Here is a 27,322-nt window from a genome sequence, read left to right on the forward strand (position 1 = left end):
GCAGCCTCGAGGCCACATGTGGCCTTCTAGGTCCTCAAGTGCTTAACACAGAACTAATGTTCTGTGAAGTTTGGATTCAGTCAAAGGGCCACACTTGAGGACCTAGAGGGCTTAACACAGAACTAATGTTCTGTGAAGTTTGGATTCAGTCAAAGGGCCACACTTGAGGACCTAGAGGGCCACATGTGGCCTTGAGGCTGCAGGTTCCCCACCCCTGGTCTAGCCAGACTGGTCTATGTACAATTCCCTATTATCATCATTCTCTGTTCTTCCCACCTTTGTGCCTTTATATGAAGTAAGAAACTAATAAGCTAGTAAATAGGGCATTGAAGGTAATTTGTTTCCAATCATTTCATCATTTTGTTTAACTAATTAAATTAAATTAAATTAATTAATTTAATCAATTTATTGTCCTAGGTAGGTGATAGAGTGGATAGAGCATTGGACCTGGAGTGAGGTAGACCTAAGCTCAAATCTTATGTCAAACGTTTACAAGTTGTGTGACCCTGGGCAAGTCACTTGATCCTGTTTGCGTCAGTTTCTGATATGTAAAATAAGCTGTAGAAGGAAGTGGCAAGTCACTTCATTGTCTTTACCAAGAGAACCCCAAATGGGGTCGTGAAGAATTGGACATGACTGAAAGGATGGAACGACAGCAACAAGCTAGTAAATTGTGGGAACCCGGGGCACTTTTGTCTGCTTTGGCATCCTCATCTATAAAATGAGGGTGCTCTATTTGACCTTGTGGCTCAGGTAAGAGCCAAGACCCAAGTTGGAGGATTTACAGAAAATGGGTACTCAGGAAGCTGGTATAAGCACGAGCTTTATCCCTGTGAGACAGCAAGCAGAGAAAAAGTGAAAACATACACACATCCTACATGGCAACACAGACAGATGGAGATTTGGTCACACAGGATAGGGGTCACTCACAGGAGAGAGACAGATACTAGTGGTGATATCTTGGTGTGAGTATAGGCTCAAAGTGGGGTGGAGAAGTCTTATGGGTTGGCACAATCAGCACCAAATATGGGAGGGGTCATTCTTAATCAGAACTAAATGTGATGGAAAAATTTGAAGGGGTTCAGTGGGAATCAATACTAGACTCCGGTGGAGGAGCTTCCTAATCTGTACCAGTTTGGATGAGGGCTCATGTTGGTAATCAGAATCCCCAGGAATGGGTGTCAGTGCATAGTGACTGCGATCAACTAGGTCCCTTGTTCAATCAGGAATCAAGTAATTCACAGGGTCAGAATGAGTCAGGGCAATGGAAAATATGGTCTGGCTGTTATTGGCTACATGTTTATGGTCATTAGAACCACTTAATCCAAGAGACCCCATATTGGAGTTCTACAATTTATAACTACATATATCAAAAAAATCCCAAATGTCGTAGGAGAGAATCACACCTACCTTATAGGTTTATTATGAGGATACTTTGTAAACTTCAAAATGCTCTATAATTGTTGTGATTATTTATCTGAATTCTTCATATTTGTTGTATCTTGCAATGAATGGGACTGGGCTTGTGATTTTATTGGTAAAGGGAATTCCCCAAAAAGAAACTCCTTCTATTAATGCAGGTCAGTATTTTTTTTAAAATAATTTATAGTCTCAGAGGGTTGCCTGGGGCAATGGCACATAGAGGCATTTGCCCAAGTTCACTTAGCCAGTATTTCTCAGTCAGGACTTGCACCTAGATTTTCATGACTCACATCAGCTTTCTAGCCACCACCCCTCATTGCCACTCTTTGTCATGTCTTACAAAGCAACGATATTCCATCATTTGTGTAAAAGTCATTCTGCCAGTCTCCAATTAATATGAACCTACTTTTCCCTCCCAGCTTGTGTCTGCTATAATTGGAATTATGGACAGAACTTTTTCATCTGCCTTTGGCCTCTCTAGGGTATATAGCTGTTTGTGGTGTTTCTGGGTCAGAGGTGTATACAATTTAGTGATTTTTTAAAGTCTAATTGCAAATTGTTATCCAGAACAGTTTATATTGATTTTGTTTGTGCAAAAAAAGTTTTTCAATTTTATATGATCAAATTGTCCATATTTTCCTCCTCTGACCTCCTCAATCCCTTGCTTAATTAAGAATTCTCCTCCTGGCCATGATTGTATGTTTCCCCCATCTACTCTTCACTACTTTTTAAGAATAATATAGCCTTTTGCATTTAGATGTCTATCCAACTGAAGCTTATTGTGGTATATAGTAGAAAGTGCTTTTCTAAAGCTAATTTCTGCCAAACTGCTTTCCAATTTTTCCAGTCCATTTTCAAGTCAAATGCCACACCCCAATGCCAGAAGGTGGTGTCCTTCAGTGTATTGAGTCCTAGGCCATGATGCCCAGTTGCTTCTGGGTTTTGCTTACCTGGTCTGCTCCATTTGTCAAAGTGGATATTTTTCCAATTTTCCTGAGGCAGTTGCTATTAATGATCCTGATTTTACATAGTAAATAACTGTTTCTCTTTTAGCCAGCAACCCTGAAGGTCTTCCCTCCCAGTTTGATTTTTTTATTTTAATTAAAGGGTCCATCCCTTGACTCACTTCTTAAAGAGGCCTATTCACTGAATGGGTGTTACCTCGCTCTAAGTGAGTACATGAAAAGGCCTGAGCCCAAGAAGGCCAAGTCTCCCATTGCATTCTGGGCCAGGTTTTCCACTGCACCCAGATGCCTCTGGAGGAGAAAGTGAGGCTAGTGACCTTGCACAGCCCTCCCTCACTCACACCAAATGCAACTGCAAGTCATGTCATCATTTCCCTGATGTCATGGTCCTCTTTGAGAATGAAGGACGAACACAACAAGGAGAGAAATGAGGTTAAGGGAAACTAAGTGACTTGCTTGGAATCACAGGGCTAGTAAGTGTCTGAGTCAGGATTTGAATTCAGATTTTTCTTGACACCATATCCAGCACTCAATCCATTACACCACCTCAAGCTCTTTGAATTTAGGTTATTAAATGAAAACAAAGGAAGTGGAGATGTTTAGCGCAGAGAAGAGAAGACTCAGGGAAGACATTCTAGCTGACTTCAATTATCTGAAAATTTGTCACTTGAAAGAGGGATTAAATTTACTCTTCTTGGCCTGAGGGGGTAGAGCTAAGAGAAATGAGCGGGAGTTGCAAAGAGGAAAATTTAGGCTTGATGCAAAAGGAAAAAAAAAGCTTCACCAAGATTAGAACTTTCCCAAAGTGGAAATGGATGCTTCAGGAAGAAGTGGAACCTGTCCAACATGAGCTCTTTAAGTAAAGGTCAAGTACATTGCAGGGGGCATTCTTTTTCAGTTCTGGCTTGAATTTTAGATATCTACCGAGGTACCCTCCCAACTCTGAGATTCTGTGATTTTTGATTCTCTGTATTTTAAGTGGCCTATGGATGGTTCTGTCTATTTTCAGGTACTATCTCGTAAGGTTAATAACAAGTAATACCAATAATAGCTTCTGACATTTATAAAGTATCTTATGGTTTACAAGCAGCTTCAGATATCTCATCTCTTTTAATGCAGTATCATCTTTTTCGAGCAACCTTTATGGAAATAGGTAGTGTAATATCACAGCTAAATCCAAGCGCTCATTTCTCAGTGTTTGCATCCAGATATATTGATGCTTATTAAAAATACCTGGTCTGACATCGCCTCCAATGAGTAGCTCCAAGGAAGGAGTGCCTGTATGGGTCACTGTATTGGTAATTAAGGTGGGATTTTTTTACTGTTTTAGAATACTAAATTAACTAAGTGTCTTTGATTGAGTCTTACTAGGTGCCTAAAGCCCCAGGCTGGTTAGCAAACTAGTTCACTAGTTTGAGAGAGGTGGGTGGGAAGCCCCCAGGGCCAATGGTATGCACCTAAATTCTAGTCAGATGATCAGATGTCATTATGATGTCTAAGGACTGTATGAAAAGAGAGAACAGAGTTGTTTGCTTGGGGCTCTCAGTCACTCTCAGACTCTGGGCAAGCCATTGTTAAGAGCTCCACTTTAGGGAAAGAAATAGTCTAATCTATGTGGAGGAAGGGTGAATCTCAGTATTGCAATTTTCTATCCACCATCACTACCTATTGCTTCATAGTCATGCTTGGTTCTTTAATCATGGGGTCAAGGTGAATTTTGTTTCTGTTCTTGCTACATGTTCACAATAAATTTTGTTGTTGTTCTTCAGTCACTTCAGCAATGCCTGACTCTTCATTATCCCATCTGGGATTTTCCCCATGACCTCATTTGGGACATTCCCCAAGTCTGAAGGGCCCTAAGTTCACATGGATGGGCCTCTTTATAATCTTAGATGACCAGGAAGTGACATCCACATAGGCTGAGGCTGCCCTAATTAGCTCTGTGCCCCCACCTATCTTTCTATAACCTTTTCTCCTCCCTAAATCTGCAGTGTTTCACTGAATTGTAGTCACAAAACTTTGGCATAATGAAGTTGGTCTTCCTTGGGAAAAATCAACAGGCATATTTATATTATGCATTTTCCTCTTTTCCCATGGAATTAGTGAAAGGAATAAAGAATATATGAGAAAATATCTCCTACACACTTGCATGTTTGAAGCTTCTTCTAGACCCAGGCTGCCTCATCCTGTATATAGATATACTCTACATCCAAAAATTCCAAGAAAGACACAGTTTATTTGTTTAATCCCCACTTGTCTGCTCCTTTTGCAAAAGTGGGCAAAGGAGCATATCAAATATAAGACAGGTTCCATTCGATGTTTGACTCACAACATCCAATAAGGTCCCTTATAAGCTCTGAGGATTCTTATTGCTACTTCCGCTCTCATGAATGAGTCAGGTCCCCCAAATCAAGGCTATATCTCCCCTCTGAGTACCCCTACAGGACTAGGAGTTGTTGTTCTCTAAAGCTCCCCTTCTACATGTTCTCCCAAAGGTGAATCACCAGTGACTAATACTCCAGAGTCATCTAACCTACTCAGTTGAATTAACTTTTACAAAGAGTATTTATTGTGAGAAAGGGCAGCTAGGTGCATGAGGGGTCTGGAGTCAGGAAGACCTGAATTCAGATCTGGCCTCAGATACTTATTAGCTGTGTGTCCCTGGGCAAGTCACTTAACCCTGTTTGCTTTAGTTTCCTCATCTGTAAAACGAGCCAGAGAGGGAAATGGCAAATCACTCTAGTATCTTTGGCAAGAAAACCCCAAATGGGGTCATGAAGAGTCAGACATTAATGAAATGACTGAATAACAACAAAATTTATTGTGAAGACCTTCATTGATTTAATAGCTTTACTAGTCAACCAGAAGACATAATTCATCGTAGCATAATAAGAAAAGTGATAACAAAGCATTTCCACTTTAATCCTGGGACATACCCTACCACAAATACACATGATATCAGTGGGAAAAGTGGCTACATAAAGAGAACATGCGTGGAGAAGCACATAGTTGAGGCATAAGTGTGGAAAGGCAATCTATATCCCTGAGGAGGCAGGCCTGCTGCTATCTCCTGCTGATGTCATGACCTGCTCTTGCTAAGCCTGATCCCTACTGGTCTGGCATGGTACGTAGTCTCTGAATAGATGTTTAGTCTGTACCAAGTATTGTTCCCTGTTGGCTCTACATGGTGGCTGTTCCACCTTGCTGTGCATGGTCGCTCTTGGTCACTGCCAGGTGTGTTTCCACTGTATATGAAGTTGTGCAGTTTCTTTTGGTTTCCAGTTTCTGGTTTCTACTGGAGCCTTTAGCTGACATGATATCATTTTGTCTCTAGTAGGATAAGTGATCTCTGCCATACCCTTTTATTTTAAAGCCCTGAGATTTTCTTGGTTACGTCTCTTTGAGAAAGTGCACTTTAATATACTTAGGCATCCGACTAGAGGGAAAAAAAAAAACTTCCTAGTTCCCCTACCCTCTGCACCCCCCACCTCTCCAATGGTTTACATGTTTTTAGAGCCTGGTGTAGAAGGAGCTTCTACTCCAAAAAGAGCCTTTGCCCCAAGTGCAAAGTTCTTTAGAGCATAAAGCAGAATCACTCCTACTTCTAATATCTTCAGGCTTAATTGCACTTTTTGTGCTATATTTTCTGGTCAATGGGGCACACTACTCTGTCAAAGACTCTGCTGTCACTCAAGGCTAGAAAGTCATGTACCCTCAAATAGATTTAAGAAAATTCTGCCAAAGAAACCCCATAGAGTTGTGTGGGCTTGATGCTTTACTGTATTTCGGGGAAAGGAGGAAAACTAAACCTACTTTGTAAAAAAAAAAACAAACTGAGTATAAGCCAGCACAAAAATTAAGCCTGGGGGCAAGATTGTTATTCACCTCCTACCTAACCAGCAATGGTTTTTCAAGTTTTAAGTCTACCCTGCATCTCTATATTAATCCCATTTTTAGAAAGCTGGAATTCCAAGAGGTGATTTATCTATGATTATCCAACTAAGTGGCAGAGCTGGGACCTGAACCCAGAACTTCTGACTCTTAGTTTAGGATGTGATTTTGTCATAACTTGGTAACATTTATTATTAATATTTATCATTATTATTACTTATCATTAACTATTTAGTATTACTTATTATTAACATTTATTATTTAAGGTTGACAAATAACTTTGCAAGTATTTATCTCATTTGATTCTTGCAACAACCTTGGTGCTATTATTATTTTATTTATAGCTGAGGAAACTGAGAAGTTAAATGACTTACCCAGGGTCACATAGCTAGTAAGAATCTGAGGCTGAATTTGAAATTGAGTCTTCCTGACTCCAGGTCCAGAGGTCCATCCACTGTCCACCTAGAGGTCATCTATTTGAAAAGACAGAAAACATATATGGGAACAACATTTAAGTTAATGGCAATGGCTCATATTTACTAAGGTTTAAAAAGCTTTCCAATCAACCTAGTACAGTTCCTTGCACATAGGTATTTAATAGTGATTTATTTATTTATCATTTTAAAAATAATCTATCACTTATTTAATAAGTGATTGTTGAATTGTGTTACATTGTGTGGGGCATTGTCTTGCTTTTCCTCCTCCCTTTTCTTAATTTACAGATGAAGAAACTGAGGTTCAGGGAGGCTAAGCAATTCAAAACTAATAATTGTTAGATTTAGGTCTCCTGACTACAATTGAAACACTTTTTCTACTGCCCCTATCACAAGAAATTTTTTTAAAGTAGTAATTAATATACTAGAAACTAAACATATGCCTGGGGATGATCAGTTAGAGAAGGTCGGGAATAATTTATGTTTATGTAGAACTTTCCAGTTGCAAAGCAATTTACATGCATTATCTCACTTAATTCCTCAAATAGATCTCTTATCTCAATTTTATGCAAAGGGAAACCAAGACCTTAGAGAAGTTCGGGGACTTCACTGGACTCACCCAACTAGTGAAAGGGAGAGCTGATCTTAGAATCCAGGCCATATCACTTCTGATCTAGGGTCCTTTTCACTACACAACACAGAGGACTTGTTGGTCCCCTGGAATTTTGAGCAAAGGTTGAGGGAGGTGAAGAAAATACACTGGGAGACAAGAAGTATTTAAGAAGAGAAAAACAACAGCATGTACAAAGGGGTACCAGTGAAATGATGAATATGTATCCAGATGATACAAATCCAGTTGCCTGAAGCGGCAAGTTTGCTTTGGTATTGGAAACAGAGGCAAAATGTCTATTTTCTGCCTAAAAAAAAGGCCACAGATGAAGCTGATCTCCTAGTCCAACTCCTTTACTTTATAGGTAAACTAAGGTTAAGTTACCTATTCAAGGTCACACAAATAGTGTCAGTGATGGGGTTTCAATCCAAGTTCAAGAGCCAGTGCTTTTTCTGCTCTGGCCTCATTGCTCCCTCAAGACTGGCCTTGACTGAAGGATAGTATTGCTTTTGGGTAGTGTTGCCAGGGACACACATAATATAAGAGGAAGGGAATGCTGCCTCATCCAGCTAGATCAACTGAATCAACCTTGGCAATCAATGGAGAGACAGATGTCACAGCTGGGTTGCCACCAAATGGCCCTTTAATGACCTTGTATTTAATCCCCCGAACAATTCTATTATCCCTGTTTCACTGAGGAAATCAAGTGACCCTATATTCTTAAAAGGTCTTCCAATAGAGCATAAATTCTGGTAGGTTCTAACAAGCTAAAAAATCTTCAAGTATGGGGCCAGACGCTGACCACATGTATATTGTGCCAAGAGCAGCATAGTTAAGTGGCCTTTCCAGGCCACAGGTGCTAGGAAGCTCAAATGAGATAATGGGTGTAAAGCACTTTAAAAACCTTAAAGCTTTATAAATTCGTTATCATCATCACCATCTTTTTCTTTTTTCCTCCTCCTCCTCCTCCTCCGCCTCGTCATCATCATTAAGTCACCAGGCCTTCAATCTGACAATGATTTCATTCCCTTAAACTTCTACTTCATGTCTGCTGAGCTCAAGCAATGTTTATGTAGCAATATAAGGGTATGCTGATAAATGTTTAACAACAGGGCTGGGTAAGTGGGGAATACACACGCACACACTTTAAATTTAATCTGCATTATTATTTAAGTCTAGACAATCATAAAAACAATAAATCAAGCCTTTATTTGTAGCATTGATATCTGAAGTATAAAATGCTCACGGTAAAAATTTAACAATTTGCTCTCTAGAGTCAGTCTTTGGCACATCCTGGGAAAGATTCATTACTAGGAAAGGCAGCACGCATTTATTATGAACTTACTATGTGCCAGGCACTGTGCTTAGTGTTGTGTGCTTAGTGAATACAAATCCAAGCAAAAAGAAAAGCAATTTGTGCCCTCAGGGAGTTTACACTCTAATGTAGCAGGAGGCAACACATAAATTAGAGCTGAAAAATGAGGGCTGTGGGAGTAGGAAGAAGAAAAACTGGTGGGACATGGTGACAAAGTCCAAGGAGTCAGAAGCCCAGCGGGAAGGGAATGAAGCATGGCTGGCCTGGGGACACACCTAAAAGAGAGCCCCACCCCCACCCCAAAACGGAACTCACCAATGGGAGAAGGGACCCAACATAAAGGAGAGATATCCTCTAGTGAAGAGGTACCAGGATATGAAGGAAGTTCCACAGTGAAAAGGTAGCTGAGTCATAGAAGTGAAGTCCAAAAGAGGGAGCACAGCAATAGACAAGGATCATCTTCCATGATACAGAGGGGTTTGTGATGATAATAATAATGTCATATTTTTATAGTACTTTAAGATGTGCAAAGTGCTTTTCATAAATATTATCTTACTTCATCCTCACAACTCTGAGAGGTAGATACAATTATTAAGGAAACTGAGGCAGGCTAAGAGACTTAGAGTCATGTCAAGTCAATCCAATGAACATTTATTAAGCACCTACTGTGTCTGAGGCCAGATTTGAACTTCAGGCTTCCTAACTCCAGGCTCCGTGATCTCCACACCAGCTAGCTGGCTCTGTGATCTGGTGTTTGGTATGAGTACCCACAGGGATGAAATTACGTACTTCAAGTACTGAAATTATGTACTTCAAGGATTGAGTAAGTAAAATTTAAGCATTCACCACCATGAGAAGATGAAGATTAGAGAATTACCTCCTCGAATATTGGCAGGGAAATATGATAGTTTAACCTTACTGATCTCAGGTTTAATGTATTGCTATCAATGAACGCAGAAATCTATTCCATCAGAAGGATTCATTGCCTCAAAAACAAGCTTTGAAACCCTCCCAGTATGTGAACTCTCTGTAAAATCTGCTCATAGTTATTGCTTTTGGGAGGGGCATGACAGTACAGTGGAACGAATGCTGTACTAAAGACCTGAGTTAAAAATTTGGCTCTGATACTGGCCATAAGACTGTCAGTAAGGCACCTAATCTCTCTCAGCTGCAATTTTCAAGTCTTTATCTGTAAAATGGCAGTTATAATTCCTATAGTACCCACTTCATAAGACTATGGTGAGGGTCAAATGTACATAAAACATTTTCAACCTTAATGTACTCTATAAATAGCAGCTGTTATTGTTGCAAATTAGTAAGTCAATAAGCATTTTTTTAAAAAATACCTGCCATGTATGAGGCCCTGATACAGGGAGACATTCCTGCCCTCAAGGAGCTCACAATCTAATAGGAGACAACATGCAAACAAACTATATACAAACAAGCTAAATAGACTGGATAAATTGGAGATAAGGCGCTAGTATCAGGGAGCATCAGGAAAGATGGAATTTTAGCTAGGACTTGAAGGAAGGCAGGGAAGGACTTTATTGGGAGTGACCAGCATTCCAGGGGTAATATAATCAAATCTAATAAAAAGAAAACTAAATTATATCAACTTTTTTGGGGTGGGGACAATTAATTGTCTAACCCTCCTAGAGATAAGAGAGTCCTTTGTTTTTTCTCAAGGCTTTTATCCAAGGGCCTGAGATGTTAGTCCCTATTCCCTTGACAAACTACTGAATTATTGAAAATACTATGAATCCCTCAAGGGCATGAGCCAGCAAGAGCACTTTTTTCTTTATTAATACAGTCAAATCCAATAATTATGGTTTGAATCTGAGCTGAAGGAATTATAACACTGGTTCTGACTCAAGTAGTTAGAAGACGAGGTTCGTTCCTCCACACTTATGACACCAATGGGGTGCTCAAGTATCTTTAAATGTTATAAACACGAGTACACTCAAGCAGTGGTCTAAAATAATGCCAAAGAATGTCAGTAATCAGCACTGATGACTTGTTTGAGATGGGTACTTTATCAAAAGAGGTGAAAGAATGAGCCCAGCCAATTCAACACACCTTCCTGCTGCTCCCTCACTAGGCCCATAAATAGAAGAATAGATACTCTCAGCTCTCTGCTGCTAAGGAAGCAAGACTTTTTAGTTCTGTCCAAATCAGCTCCAGGCAGATAGATATGGCCTTTGTGTTTCTGGTTTCTTATTTTAAGAGCTGGCTGATGGGGCTTTGCTTGACACTTAACAGTTGGAGAGCTAAGTTAAATTACCAGGGTCAGTCTTTGAACACCTGCTGGTCTCTGTTAGCAGGCATAATGAATAGAACACTGGACTTGGAGACAGAAATACCAGTGCTCAAATCTAGCTATGGGCAAGCTATTTAACCTCTGTCTGCCTCAGTTTTCTTGTCTATAAAACGGGGATAATAACAGACCCTTTCTTCTAGGTTTCTTATGAAGATAAAATGAGATAATGTATGTAAAATGTTCTGCAAAATTTAAAACACTATATAAATATTAGCTATTACTACTATAGTGGAATTTTGGTAAAGCATAAAAACAACTGGAGCTGAAATATAGCAACCATCTATAAAAACAAACCAAAGACCCAAAATCTTGTTGCAGTTAATTAGCTTTGCTCTCATTTTGTTGGGGAGTGAGTAGAAAATATATTCAAATGAGAAGATGGATCTTCATCCAACATGAGAAGAGATTTTCTCTTTCCATTCTTTAAATTAGTTGACAGCTCTCTGTGGCACATGGAGAACGTGCTTCATTTGAGAAAGCATTTTTTGAAATGTTATTTACTTCGACAGAAGTTTCAATTATTATGCTGCATCACTCTGGAAATCATTAGATGTTTCACCAAGTTAGGAAGCTTATTATCACTGTTTCTTCACAAATTATTAAATCAATAAAATGATTTTTATTTATGTGTCATTGTAGTGTTAGGATGATGTGAATGCAATTCATTGATTTTTAAAAAAATATTGTTTATTTATTTTTAGCTTTCTTTTCTTTTTAAATTTTGAGTTCCAAATTCTCTCCCTGCCACCCTCCCCCCCACTGAGAAGGCAAGTAAAATTATATCAGTTATACATGTGAAATAATGTAAAACCTATTTCCATATTAGCCAAATCACAAAAAAGCAAAAAAAAAAGTGAGAAAATTTAATTCAATTTGCACTCAGAGTTCCTCAGTTCTCTCTCTGCAGGTGGATAGCACTTTTCTTCATTAGTCCTTCAGAATTGTGTTGGATCATTGTATTGATTAGAGTAGCCAATTCTTTTACAGCTGATCATCGTTACAACATTGCTAATACTATGTACGATGATCTCTCTGTTCTTCTCACTTCCCTTTGCCTTAGGTTATGTAGGTCTTGACATGTTTTTCTGAACACTCCCATCCCCCCCACTCCCCAGTCACTTTTTATAGTGCAATAGCATTCCATCATGGTCGTATGCTACAATTTGTTTAGCCATTCTCCAATGAACATGCCTATAATTTCCATTTTTTTCCACCACAAAAAAACTGCTAGAAATATTTTTGTATGTATATGTTTATCTTTTTCTTTGATCTCTTTTGGAGTATTGAATGCAATTCATTGATATAAAGGTCATTTCATCACTAATGAAATCTGTTGGAGACAAAATTCTGAGATAAGGTAGGGAAAGATGTAATGAAGGGTGCTAGGACCAGAGCAAATGGTATGTGCCTAAGTTCTGGTCAATCAGATGACGTTCTAGTTGATGGGATGACATCTAAGGACTATATAAAAAGAGAAAACAGAGTTGTTTGTTTGGGGCTCTCGTCACTGGAAGAGTGGCATGTGACTCTGGGCAAATCATTGTTAAGAGCTCCCTAGCTTGTCAGTCCAGATGTTGATGCTTTCCTGGTAACTATGAATTGTGATTTTGTCTGTTCATATTGTGTATGTTTATAATTTGTATTTGCTCTGAAGTTCAGTGTGCTAGCTTTTCCTCCCGAACTAAGTGAATGATATTTGTATGTTGGATTAAAGTAAGATTGTTAACCCCTTAACATTGCTTTCCTTAGTAAAGCAGATCAAAAGAACTTGTGCTGGCTGCTCTTGTTGCTGGTGTTGTTGGGTCTTACACCCCACAACAGCTGCTAGCCAGACTGTTGTTACATGCACTTAGAAAAAGGATTATTATTTTTAAAAAGGCATAGCATAAACATGCAAGTAATGCAAAATAGAATAATGGTTCATAGCATGCCTTCATGCTTACATTTCTTTTGCTTAAGGTATTTTTCTATGGTTTGTCTTATTTTAAAGTAGACTTTGAGATAAGGGAGATGGCTAGGTTGTACAAAATTTATATACCTAAATACAGCGTCTCATAGTCATGGGAAACTTTTGGAAAAAAAAATATAGTTGCAGTTGGTTAATTAGTTTTTCAGAATATGAGAGGAAGAAGGTCTAAAGAGAGCCTATGGGTACAACATCGAAAACATTTAAAATGCATTTTTGTTGATATATTTTGTGTTTACATTATCACCATTTTCTACTGTATCCCTCTCTCCATCCCTTCTCAGAGGAACAAAAAAATTGTTCACCCAAACTCTCTAATATATTGAAAAAGTGTGCCATTATATGTAGGTTAGATTCAAGCCAACAAGCATTCATTAAGCACCTACTTTGTGCCGAGCATTCTGCTAAGTGCTGGGGATGCAAAGAATGGTAAAAGTACTCTCTGCGCTCAAGAAGCTGATGCTCTAATTCCACACCCATGGTCCCCCACATTTGCAAAGGTGTGGGGGATGTGTTTTCTAATATGTCTTCCTTAAGGCCAAGCTGGACCACTGTTGTTTCACATCACTCAGTTTCAATTGCTTAATTGTTACTATTCCTTCCATTTATATTATTGTTTTTTGCATACTATTTTCATTGTTCTGTTTATGCCACTTTTGGTTCATATGAATCCATGCCTCTCCGTATTCATCATCTCCATCATTTCTTGCAGCACAATAATATTTCATTACATTCACGTAGTGCTGTTTATCTGTCTGTTCATTTCCCAATTAATGAGCATCCACTTTGTTTCTAGTTATTTGCTATTGAAAAAAAATGCTGCTATACATATTTTGGTGTATCTAGGGCCTTTCCTTTTGTCATTGAAGAGGACTGATTTTTATTGTGCCTGACACATTAGTTACTGTGGTCACCTTCTAATAAAGACATATAATGAGGCTTGGCTAACTGTGAAGTATGGCAAAGGTGAGAGCAATGCATCCATTTTTAATAACATGTCTCATTTAGAATTAATGCACAGGAGGTTGTTTTTTAATATACCAGTAAATGACAGTTTTGAATCAACAATGCCTGACTGGGGGAACTATAAAGTATATTTAATGTATTTTGACAGTCATTAAGAGGCTGTTAGAGACCTGGCTATGAATCCATTATTTGTATAAATCAATTCATATTTATAGCTTGTTATAACAACACCAGACTGTCAGAAGCTCCAATTTTAAGGTGGTTTTCCCCACTAGCGGCTTTCTTCATAGCACAAATTATAGCTAATGATAAGCTTCTTCCCCAGATATTATCAAGTTAGGTGGTCAATCAGAGCCGGCCTTTTTAACTGTATAATTTGCCATTACAGAAAATAGCCATGATTAAATGGTTTTCACTGGTTTAGGAAACTGAGTCACCAGGATTCAAGATCCTCACCAAATCTCAGTTTCTATTTTCTTAAAAGAAGGAATTTTTTTTTTAAACAGAGTACATATTGGAAGGAACCAGGTTGATTTTTAAAAGTTGCATTTTAAAAAATTAGATAGGACGTGACTTATCGTCGTCTTAGATACATACAAAGGAAGCATTTAAGTTTTGTGAAGATAAGCACATTTTTGCCCAATTCACAGACATATATCAGATTTTATTCCTCATACAAAGATTATTTTCTTGTCTAAAAAAGTCTTTGTCACAATAATTAATACATATACAGATTAAAGGTATTCTTGGTGAAGTTTTCAGAAGGGAACAGGAAGGTTTTTGTAAATGATACTCCAGAGTACAACACATCCTTAGTCACACAGCTGAATGGAACATATAGAGAATACAGAATGTCAGAATGTCAATGCATTTATTATTCAATGACTGTCAAAAAAGGAATTTTATGTTAGAATGAAATGGCCCTTTAATCACTTATGGCAGGGTGTGTTCATGTATATGTCAAATTCATGCAAATTCTTTGTGATATGTGGTCATGGAAGCAGCTATGTGGCACAGTAATAGAATTTTGGTCTGTGGTCAGAAAAACCTGAGTTCAAATTTGGCCACAGAAACTTTCCAGCTCTGTGAGCCTGAGCAAGTAGTTAGAGTTCTAGGTGCCTCTGTTTTCTTATATAAAATGAGGATGTAATAATAATACCTTAGTCCTAGGGCTATGCGAGGACAAAATGGGATAACATTTATAAAGCACTATATGCACTATAATAATAGCTATTAATAATATGATATAATAATGAGACTATTAATAATATGATATAATAATGAGACTATTAATAATAGCACTATAATAAATAGCTATCATTATTAATGACAACAATAATAACTTTGATGATGCTCTGTTACATCACATGAATCAAAACATAGACACACATACCAAAGGTGCTTGCCCATGTCATGGAATGTATTTGGCATGTAGTGAAAATGCTTCAGCTTGTGGGTGACATTTGTTGATTGCATCAAGCCCTAAAATATTACAGAATATCATTATTGCGCAATGTAACTCAAAAAGTTTCTACCTAAACATCTACATAGAAAAAAACCCAAATGAATGAAAAATGCTTATTGTCCAGACTGTAATGTGATGAAAGGTGAACAAACCATAGAACTGTTCCATCATTAAATATATAATGTACAGACCCTGAATGGGAGGTATATAGTAGACTGGATTGCCTTTGAGAAACCACGCAGTGCTTTAAAAAGAAATTGAATATAAATAATAAATAATTTTAAAAATAAAAATAATTCATTTTAACATACATTTTCAAAAATTTTGAATTCCAAATTCATTCTCTCTCTCTAGCCCCTTCCCCACTTATTGAGAAGACAAGCAATGTGACATACGAAGCCTTGTAAAACACATTTCCATATTAACCACGTTTCAAAAAGAAGCAAGAAAAATAAAGTAAAAAAGGTATGCCTCAATCTTTACTCAGAGTTCACCAATTCTCTCTTCAAATGGAGACAGCATTTATCTTCTTGAGCCCTTTGAAATTGTCTTAAATCATTGTATTGATTGGAGTAGCTAAGTCTTTCACAGTTAATCCCCCTTACAAGATTGCTGTTACTATGTACAGTGTTGTCTTGGTTCTGCTCATTTCACTTCACGGAGTGCTTTTAATAACTCTAAGCTTCTCTCTGAAATAAATGCCAGGAGCCTCTAAGTACAGCTGCCAGCTTGCTAGTTACTTCTCTCCAACATTTCCTTAGTTATAACTTCTCTTGCCCTGTGGGTCAAGTTATCTCATCATTAGACAGTAATAATTTGCGTATAATTGTTAGGGATGAGAGAAAAGAGTGAATTAAGTTCTGCCCTCTGAAGCTAAAGAGAACAAGTCACCATCCACTTTCTCAATTCTCCTCATGTTCTCCTTTGCATTAAGGTGACTGATTATCCAAATCTATGTCAATTCAGTTTGGAGGATCTTATCAAGTTCTTAATATAATTACTTGATCTCTATCTCCTCTCCAATATGTGTTGGTATAGAAACTATGATTATATTCACGGTGGTCTTTTTGGCTTATTCTTGTGATAAGCACCAAAAAGTCAGATGATCAAGTGCTCCATGAAATGATGGTTCTTGTCTTCAGACACATGAAGAGACACCCATCCCCCCAATTTCTTTGTTCATCCATCCAAGGAGAACATGTGAGTCATCCTTCCATTTTTGTCTTCTGACTTTACTTACTATGAGAATATCAATATTGATATGGCTCAATTTTTCCAAAAATTGCATGTGTACAAGGCCTATGATTTCACTGGAAAGAGGGACCCTTGATTCAAGAAATCCCTTCAAAGGCAAATTCTCTTTAACCTTGAGTCTTAAAAAGTTGCCTAGGGGCTCTGTGAGGCTCAGTAATGTGCCTGGACTCATTGTGCTAATGTGTGTAAGAAGCAGGCTCTGAAACCAGCAATATAGTGAATATCCAGAATGAGGAAGCCTCTGCAACGTGGTAGAGAAATTTCAGAGTCAAGAATAGAGTCCAAAGAAGAATGAAGACATGGATGACCTGGGCATTTTCCTTAAAATAGAGGTTTTGGAAAGAAAAAAAAATAATTAAAGGAAGGGACTACAGGGGTAGAAATTATTTGTCCAAAGTCACCAGTATTAAGTTTCTGCATCAGAATTTGAATCCAGGACCTTTTTACTCCCATCAGTGCTCTTTCCAATTTCCAAGGCCATTTCTGTTTCAATGTTAATCTCGCAACATCTTTTTTCCCTGTTATGTTGCAAAAGTTAGAATATTCAATACTATATAAAGTAGAATTGGCAAGAATGCACAACATTGTTTTGAAGTCATGATCAGAAAAGAATATGGGTTGAGTTGGTCACGTAATAAGAACAAGAGATAACAGGACATAGTGTTCCACTGATAACTAGAAAACATGAAAAGACCTAAAGAAAATCTTCAGTATTTTGATTGGGTCCCTTTTAGAACATCTATTGGACAAGATAGACAAGAATCGCCCAGAATGATAGGGTTCCCCAAGCCAAACCATTGTGGGAAATGCAGTCCATGCTGTGCCCCCTAAGCAATGACAATTCGTCTGAATCTCTGAAAACTTTAGGTCTGAGGAATTTTTCCACTGATTAAAGTTACAAGACAAAGTGTCTGAACAAAAACATAAACTATTAGGTTAAAAAAAGAAAGCCCTTCACAGGTAGAGGTAGTAGAGAGAATTCTTTCAGTTGACCACATCTAAGACTGATTTTATGTGGAAAGATTTTTCACTTTCTCCTATAGAATTAGTGGCCATTTCTATGAATTACTTTAGCTTGTAAGAATGAAAAACATAAATGCTCTAACAGTTTTCTACATGTACTTGTACTAATCCTTAATTTGCACCCCTCTTTAAAACCCCATCCCTTGAAAGTAATGACCTTTTCCTGACGACCTCTGACAACTAAATGGAAGGTCCTTGCTAAATTGACCAACTCTAGACTTTCATATCTTTTGGGATGGAATAGAGCTGTCCACTGGTGACCAGAGCATGGCATTTTAAAGAAAAGTATACCTTTTTTTTTTTTTAAAAGAGAAGCTACAACTCAATCTGTCATATTTACAGGATTAATTGGGTGGGAGGGAGTGGAGGGACCAGACCTCCACAGGAACTGCCAATAAGATAACTCCCTCTAGCAATGCAGATCAGTACCTATTCTGTGATATAATTATAGTCTTAGAGAATTGCCTTAGGGCGCTGAGAGGTTAAGTGACTTACCTGAGCTCACAGGTGCAGAGGGATGGGGTTCAGATCCCATCTCTGACACTATCTGTTTGATCTTAGGCAAAACATTTCATGTCTTAGGGCCTCACTTGATTTATCTATTCAATAAGAGGGTTGGATTAGGTGGCTTCTGAGGATTCCTTCCTGCTTACATTTGATTCCATTTGACCCCAGCTCTAATTGACCATAAGTCCACTAACCACTGTGTCATCCTTCCTCTCAGTGGCTCAGAACGGCATATGCATCTTTATAATTTTGGATAACTAAAGAAAACTATGAACAGTGGTAAGCAACATCTTGACCATAGTAGCAGTTAAACAAATGTTGTTGAATTGAATAGCTAAAACTCATAAATAAAGGGTTTGAAGCATACATAAAATAACAAAAAATTTTTAACTGACAAAGCAACTACCAAAGTTTAGAATTCTGAATCTTAAGAAATTTAATTAGAATAGGAACCAAATAAGTTTATTACATGGTGGTATAAGTCCCTAAAAGTAGGTAGTTTTTATAATTTCAAAATGATTGGACTCCTAAATCCCTTCTAGCGCTAAACTTTATGATCACAACCTGTCCTTTCAGGCTTTATCATCACTTTTGGCTTTGTATTCACAAATAATGGCAACACAGTCAGTCACTTGACTTAACTACCAGCTGGTGAACATAGCCCAAAGGTTGCACTTTTTTCATCCATCCCCCCATTATCCGTCTATCATGCACTCAACAAGTATTTATGATTATATGCTAGGAACTAGGAGCTAGGAGCTGGGGATGCAAATATAAAGAATGCGACTATCCCTACTCACAAGGACCTTACTTTCTAATGATGGAAGCAACCAATACGTACATACAGCTTCAATATCGACTCGGGACATTTAATGTAGAAAGGGGCCACTGGGTAAAGTGCTGAAAGAGAAAGTTTAAAAGAGAAGTCTAATAACTTGATCAGTCCTGAATGCTATTTTAAAAAAAAGATTAAACCTACTATTTCATTGGTATGGGGCAGTCTTGATGAAATTCTCTCTATCAATGCAGATCAGCACCTGATTGGCAACTTACAGACTCAAAGAGTAACCTGGGGACTCTAAGGGGTTAAGTGAGTCATTTTCAGTCATACAGTCAATGTATGTCTGGGACACGACTTGAATTCAGATCTTCCCAGCTCTGAGGCCAGTTCTCTATTCACTTCACACAGAGGCTTCTTATTGGCCAATTATTAAGATTAAATGTTGATAATAAAGTCAATACTTCAGTGCGTGTTTTATGGAAATGAATATTAATGAAACCACCAACTCCCTTTCCATCTTTACAAATTCAAACAGTTCACTACTAGACCAAGGGTTCTTAACTCTTTTGTTGTGGCATAGACCCTTTCGGCAAGCTGATTAATCATAGACCCCGTCTCACAATAATATTTTAAAATAATAGCAGGAATTGCTAACTTGCAGTTTTTAAAATTATTTTTAGCTTTTTAATTCATAAAAATAAAGATGTATTTTTTTTCCTACCCTGAAACCTGTCTACAGCCCCAGTGCATTTGGGGGGTGGGGGGAGGATTCTGTGGACCTCAGTTTAAGAACCAGATCAATAAGGAGTATTCTTACTTGGCAGTTTCAGATATTAGCCGCCTTTTGTTCTTTTTCTTCTCTTCTGTCTTCTGTCACTAATATTGACCCCTTTTGAAACTGATTTTACTCTTCTACATCTCTTAGGCTAATATGACAGACAGGACAAAATTAAAGTCAAATAGATACACTTCATTCTCGCCAGCAAGTCCATACACTGTCTCTTGGAGCTTTCTGTCTCGTCTTGTTTATCTTATCCAGACCACAATCTGCCACAAAAGGAGTATGTCTTTTCCCCTGGTTGGCCCTCAACAAATGATAAATAGTATTAAGAGCTTTGGCAAGACCAAAGCAATTACTAGAGTACATGTAAAACCAGATTATTTAGGACAAAAGGCTTAATGAAAATTGTTATTCAGCTTTCCAGAAGATGACAATGGAAAACTGTGTTGATACTTGCTAAATTTTTCAAGACAATTATTCCATTTTTTGGTTTGCTTTTCTTTATGTGCTTCTTAGAATTTGACAATGACCTTATAAAAATAGAGTCTAAAGTCAGTGAATAGAGGTTTGTACAAAAGGTAATTCTTTTAGTTCTTCCATTTTCAGAATTGGCAAATTTTGTTTCACTTTTTATTGACATCTCTTCTTTTTACATCACCTTCATTTCCCAATATCTCTCCTCTCTCCAACCCAGAGAGCCATTCCTATAACAGAAAATAAGACGGAACAAAAGCAGTTCAGCAAAACTGACCAACATACTGTATTGGTAATTAAGGTGGGACTTTTTTTTTTTTTACTATTTTTTCTTTTACAATGCTAAAGTAATCCATGCCTTTGATTAAGTCTTGCTAGATGTGAAGCCCCAGGCCCACATCCTTTTGTTGATTAGGTTTGAAGCCTTCAGGCCCTAAGAAGGGTATATAAACTCAGAGGTTAGCATTTTGTTTGGGGCTCTCACTCGAAGAGCATTGTGTGATTTGACTGGACGAGACTCTAGGCAGCCATTTTTAAGAGCCCCCTGGCTTTGGAAAAAACCTAGATGTTGGTACTTCTCTGATAACTATATATATTGTGATTTGGTTAGACAGAAATGTTGATCTGTTTATATTGTCTCTGTAATTTCTGTTTGTATTTGCTCTGAAGTTCAGGGGCCTGGCTTTTCCTCCTGAACTAATGCTATATGTATCTTTGGTTAAAGTGATATTGTTAGCCCCTTAAAGTTGCTTTCCTTAGATAAGCAGATCAAAGGACCTGTGCTGGCAGCCCTTCTGTGTGCTGTTGTGGCCTTTCACAGCCAGAGCAGCAGCAAGCAGCATTGTTGTTACACATACTAACACATTCAACTTTCCACAAGGATGGGTTTGAAACTTCCCATTTAACTCTGATACTTGGGATAAGAACACTTTTTAATTAAGTCAAATAATTAGTATGAAGTGTAAACAGGACCTGTACATGTCTTGAACCAATGAAAGCCTTCAGGAGACAGGTCAACCCTAAACAAATTATATATAGTTAGGTCTAGATTAGCTCAAATAATGAATCCCCTGTAATAGTCACATGCATTCAGATATGAATTTGTGCTATTAGAATTTATAATTACGTAGAATATATGAAGTTATAATTATGTAATACATAATTATTTAAGATTGGTTCCAGCCTTACAGAAATATATAATGTGAATCTGAATAATGCCACTATTTCAGGGGATCCATTAATCTCATTAAGTAAGACCTAACTATAAAAGGAAAATGCCATTCTCTGAATTGAAGTGAGATATTCAAGAGGTTGGAGCAAGCATGGAGTTTCCAGTATACCCTTTTGAAACAAAGGGAAGACTGAGCTATAGAAGAGAAGGAAGATGTTTCAGAGAGTCATTACCTTCACGGGCACCTCAGAGTAAAGGAACCAGATTGAGGAAAGTCCCAAGAAAAAGTTGGCTCTTTAACCAACCTCCCCTCCAGATGCCTGTATAGACATAGACACTATAATATAATTGGCTATTTAATTACTGAAATATTTCTAATAAACTGAATTTTGCCTCAGCCAAAGGCTAATGGGAGAGAGAGAGAGATTGAGAGAGAGAGAGAGAGAGAGAGAGAGAGATCTAAGATTAGGCAGAGAATCACACCTTTTTTTTGTGAGGGGGGGAAGGCAAGGCAATTGGGGTTAAGTGACTTACCCAAGGTCACACAGCTAGTAAGTGTGTCAAGTGTCTGAGGCTGGATTTGAACTCATGTCCTCCTGACTCCATGGCCAGTGCTCTACTCACTATGCCACCTAGCTGCCCCAAGAATCATATCTTTACCTAGCTGATAGGAATTTTTCTAACCAGGAGCTCAGAGGTATAGTAACTGAACCGAGAACTTTTCCTTTTGTTAGTTAAGCGGTATTTATTAAGTGCTTAGCACATGCCAGGCACTGTGTTAAGTATTAATAATGCAAATACCATCCCTCAAGGAGCTCGTATTTTAAAGGGGTTAACAGCACATGCAAAAAAGCTGAAGGGAGGAGGGAGAGAAAGTACCTCTGATGACTAATAATTGCCAGCTAAAGCATAGATTTCTATTTCTGCAAACTCATGCTACAATGTTCATTTCGTGGATTTGTAATTATTGGGGATGATTAAAATGTTCATTTTTAATGTTTTTATGGGAACATATTCATTTAAGGTTATCTCTATGTGAAGTCATTTTTGAGTAACACAGAATACAGCAACCTAAAGATAGAATCTTTCAAGTAAAGTCTTATTACTGTTAAATATTATGCTAGATATATAAATGTAGAATTACATTGTCAGCCACAAATACGTAATAAAGGCAATAATGTGTCTAGGAAGGAGGAAGACGATAGCCTTGCCTTCTTGGTTTAGTATTTGTTCCTACGTCTTTCACTCTTCCATTCATTTTCATGGGAGTGAGAAATAATTTTTGAGTATAAACTGGGGATCTCTGGAACTAGAAAGCCTTTGACAGTTTGTGGAATAGTAGCTTCTTAATTGGGGAAGGAAAGAGTACGAAAACTTATTAAATGTTAGGCACTGTGCTAAGAGCTTTAGAAATATTATCTCTTTTGATCCTCCACAACTCTAGAGGTAGGTGCTATTATCATTCCCATTTTTACAGTTGAGGAAACTGAGGCAGGCAGTGATCAAGTGACTTGACCAGAGTCTAACATCATATCTGATGCTAGATTCAAAAGTGGGTCTTCTTTCTAAGAAGATTCTAAGATCAGCACTCTATCCCCTGTACCACCTAGCTGCCTCTTGCTGACTGATAGGGTTTAACAATTGGATATTAAGTAGGGAACCTTAAAGTGTTTCTGACTTATAAAGTACTTCTGAGTGAAGTTTCTGATAGAGACTGTGACTTTACTGAGCAGGAAGATTTAAGCTAATTAACATTAGCTAGCTGGAATTATCTCAATGTCCTTGGGGCAAGAAATCTTCCGTTAGGAAAGAAATATTTATTTGAGCCAGAAATCTGAGAATAGGCAGACAGACCTTCCTTATGGAATGAAAATCCATGTAAGACTTTTTCCCTAATCTGATGGCTATGTTAGTGCTTTGTTTTCCTAAAAGAACTGGCCATTTAACCTAGGGTTTCAAGCTAAAGAGGATTACAGAAGTAGTTCTTCCTCTTACAGAGAAGTATTGGCCTCTTAGCTGGGAACTTCAATTGAAAGAAGAAATTAGAAGTGGAAAGAAAATCCACAACCTTATGCTTAGTGGAACTGGGCCTGGTAGACAAGTGTTGGCTAGCATTGATGGAGCCAATGGATCATCAAGTAGTGCAAATTCAGTATCATCAGGGAGCAATGCTAGGGGGAGTTAGACCAGTACTCCTATATATGCCAAGTAGAGACCCCATGCCCACTAGAGTTTACATGTCTGGCAGAAACTATACTCTGAGGCCAGAGCTCAAGTCCAAAAACAGTCGCATTATGACTTTATCAGAAGGCAATAACAATGTCAGAAGCATGAGTAACAACACTTAATACCAAAATTAGCAGTCTTAAGTGAGGATAGAGGCTGATTATGGCTGGTAGGCCTAGGTATTACACTTTCTTCCAAAGTCATAATTATCTAATTTTTACAAGCGGATGTCATTTTTCAAAACTGTCAAAAATTATTAGTTTTCCTATTGTACTTGTTGAAAAGTAAATATAAATATTTTAAATAGCTTGTGAGCTATCATTTTGGAAGAAAATTGAAAGGATTGTTGTCTCAATTTTCTTCCAAAAAGACATGCATTAAATAGTCTCAGCAAAGTACATGTGTAACAAAACTTAATACCAAATTAACAGTCTTACATGAGGATAGAGGGGCAGCTAGGTGTGGCACAGTAGACAGCACACCAGGCCTGGAGTCAGGAACACCTGAGATCAAGTCTGGCCTCAAACACTTTCTAGTTGTGGGACCCTGAGCAAGTCATTTAAACCTATTTGCTTCAATTTCCCCATCGGTAAAATGAGCTGGAAAATGAAATGGCAGACTACTCTAGTATCTTTGCCAAGAAAACCCCAAATGGGGTCACAAAGAGTTGGTCACAACTGAAATGACTCAACAATAAAAACAACATGAGAATAGAGGCTGATGGTAGCTGGTGGGCCTGGGTGTTACACTTACTTCCAAAGTCATAGTTATCCAATTTAACAAGCAGATATTTTTCAAAACTGTCATATATTATTAATTTTTATTATTATACTGGTTGAGAAGTAAATGTAAATGTTTTATTGGGAGCTTGTGAAATATCAGATTGGTTTCCCCTTGTCCCATTCTAATTTTCAAAGAGTCATTTTCTTAAGAATCTGGGTCTCCTTTTCCAGTTGGTTGACTTTCTTTTTGTAATCTTGTTTTTCTTGGATTGTTCTTTTTTAAAAAAATTTTTTTCCTCAATGTCTCTTATTTCATTTAAAGTCTTTTTTGAGCTCTTCTATGAATTCTTTTTGGGCAGGTAGCCATTTGACATTACTCTTTGGGGTAGGAGAAGCCTTTTTTCTTTTTTTTCTTTTTTTTTTTTTTTTTTTTTTTTGCTTCAGTATCCTCCTCTGAAGATGAATGCCGGTTAGGTTCTTTCTCCTTTGCCTGTTTTAAAAAATTTTTTTTTTTATATTTTAGCAGCTTGTTATTATAACCACCTGAATCCTGTGGTGTGGGGGATGGGTCCTTCCTGCAGTTATTTTTTGAGCTTTGTCCTGGGTTCAACCTTTGCACTTCTTTCCCCCTCCAAGGTACAGCTAGGGCTCCCCAGCACACTATGTTGGAAATTCTCTTCCTCCCTGAGGACCTTCCAGTGGCAACAAGCTTCAGTTCTCCCCACTGGCCTGGAACCAAGACCAAGAGCTCAGCTTTCCTATAAGTGCCCACAATCAGCAGCATCCCTGTCCCCCTGCTTCTGCACTCACCAGGTATGTGCTGGTTTCTTCTAATCCAGGACTGTATCCTGTTCAGCACAGCTGGGCCTGGCGTCCCTTTTCAGCAGAGTCTCCCTCAATTGTCCCCCATTCACACGCCCAACTCCCTACGCTGTCTGGAAGGTAAAAATTCCTGTGGCTGATGTCAAGGCTTCCTCTCAATCCAGTTGCTCCCAGGGCTCACTGCTTGCTGTTGCTACAGGAGCTAGCCTGGAGGTGTTCACACTTCACTCAGGATGAACCTCAATCCTGGGATCTTTCTTCAGATCTTCTCTGGTTATGCCAGAAGGACCACTGTTCCATCTCAACTCTTGTTTATTTCTGCCACTCTATGTTCACCCTGATGTGCTATTTTGTCTTGTTCACAGAGGAAATTTGGAGAGCTTGGAATTTTCTGACCTACTCTGTCATCTTCCTAGAATCGTCTCTAGATGTCAGGCCTCTCTTCTCTACCATCAATTTGAACCCCTGCCAACTTTATTCCTCTTATTTTTAGGGGTCCAGTTCCATTTAGACACGTTAGTTTACCATCTTATGAATACCTGGAGGGGAACAATTTTGTTCCTTACAATTGTAAGAATGTAAGCCTCCAAACAACTCCATGCAAATCATGATGGAGATACGAAGAATTAATGTTAACAATATTCATGGAAAATAGCCCTTGGATATTTGAATGTATTTATATATATTATATATATTGTATATATATAATGTATACACACACAGACACACATATACATATATAGGTATGTACATACATATGTATATACACACACATGTATTTATACATACATACATACATACATATATACATATATATACACATGAGTGTGTGTGTATTTAGGATAACCTCAGTTACTTCAATCATTCATGAAAAGAGTATTAGCTTTTTACAAAGGAATATTTATTTCAAAGATACAGCAAGGACAAATGCAGAAAAATCTTCCCAAAAACTTGAGGAGGGATATCATTCCCTCTATACTGCATGGTGTGAATGAATCACATATTAGAGGTAAATGCTGCAAAATCCCTGGCAGGTGCTTTTGAGCCATTTTAAAGACACAGGTAGTTCTAGCTACAAAGCTACTCTCAACCAGGTGGTAGACCAACATAGAATATTCTCAGATATCCAGGATTTTCAGAATATCCACAGATCCAGGGTCCAGGAAGCTGTTTTCTAGGGTATTCCTTGTGGATGACACCATCTTAAGTGGTTTTGACATGTGCTAGACTCCCCCCCAAAACAGGAGATATACAGCTATTATTGCTTTTTAGTAAGTTAATGTGAGACTGCCCACAGCATTATCTTTGGGTTAGTGGATACAGACAAAAACTCATGTTCCTTGATTGAGCTTAACATTACACATGCTGCTCACAGCAGGCTTATTCATTCGAAGAGGACCATGAAATCAGGAAGATCATGTCATGACTTGCAGGTGAATTGAATTTAAGTGAGGCAGGGCTATGCAAAGTCACCAGCCTCACTTTCTCCTCCAGAGCCATCTGGGTCCAGTGGCCAAATAGAGATCAGGATGACTGGAGATGGTGCCAGATGCAATAGGAAACCTTGGCCTTTTTAAGCTAAGGTCTGTCCCAGGTTACAGTTTGACTGAGGCAATGCCCATTCAGTGATTAAAGCTAGGTAAGAAATCAGGCAAAGAATGGCCTCTTTTACCTACTCAAAAAAAATCAGTCTTGGAAGGGAAGAGTGTCAGGGTTTCTGGTCAAAAGAGAAACAATTGCTATTTACACTCACTCTAGCCATCAGAGCCCAAACAATGACCAAGTGAGGCTTGGGCTGTAACCTATTTTTGGCCAATTAATGGGAGCCAGAGTGATTTGGGTTTAAGGTATGGTTCTTAAAAAAAAGATATCTAGCCCATAAACCTCAAAATATCTCACAAAGTTAGAATGATCAAAATTTATATTTCTTTAGTCAGAGGACTTGAAAGTAAAGGTATGATTCCCTACATGGACAGAGGGAGAGGACGGAAGGAAGAAAGGAAGGAAGGAAAGAAGGAAGAAAGAAAGGAAAAAAGAAAGCAGGGAGCTGCATTGCCCAACTGGAACTTGACAGTTGGTCCCCAGTGTGGTAGCTACTACTACTCATAGATTGTTGTTTGTCGTTCATTCTCAAAGAAGACCATGACATCAGCAAGTCATGGATTTGCAAGTGAATTGGATTCAAGTGAGGAAGGATTGTGCAAAGTTAC

The 27,322-nt window shown here is 38.1% G+C and overlaps 1 pseudogene; it reads left to right on the forward strand.

The window, feature by feature from the left end:
• LOC118851117 overlaps positions 1-27,322 on the forward strand; it is a 60,102-nt pseudogene that overhangs the window by 24,458 nt on the left and 8,322 nt on the right.

Source organism: Trichosurus vulpecula, chromosome 5 (assembly GCF_011100635.1).
Source record: "Trichosurus vulpecula isolate mTriVul1 chromosome 5, mTriVul1.pri, whole genome shotgun sequence".
Taxonomy (NCBI): Eukaryota; Metazoa; Chordata; class Mammalia; order Diprotodontia; family Phalangeridae; genus Trichosurus; species Trichosurus vulpecula.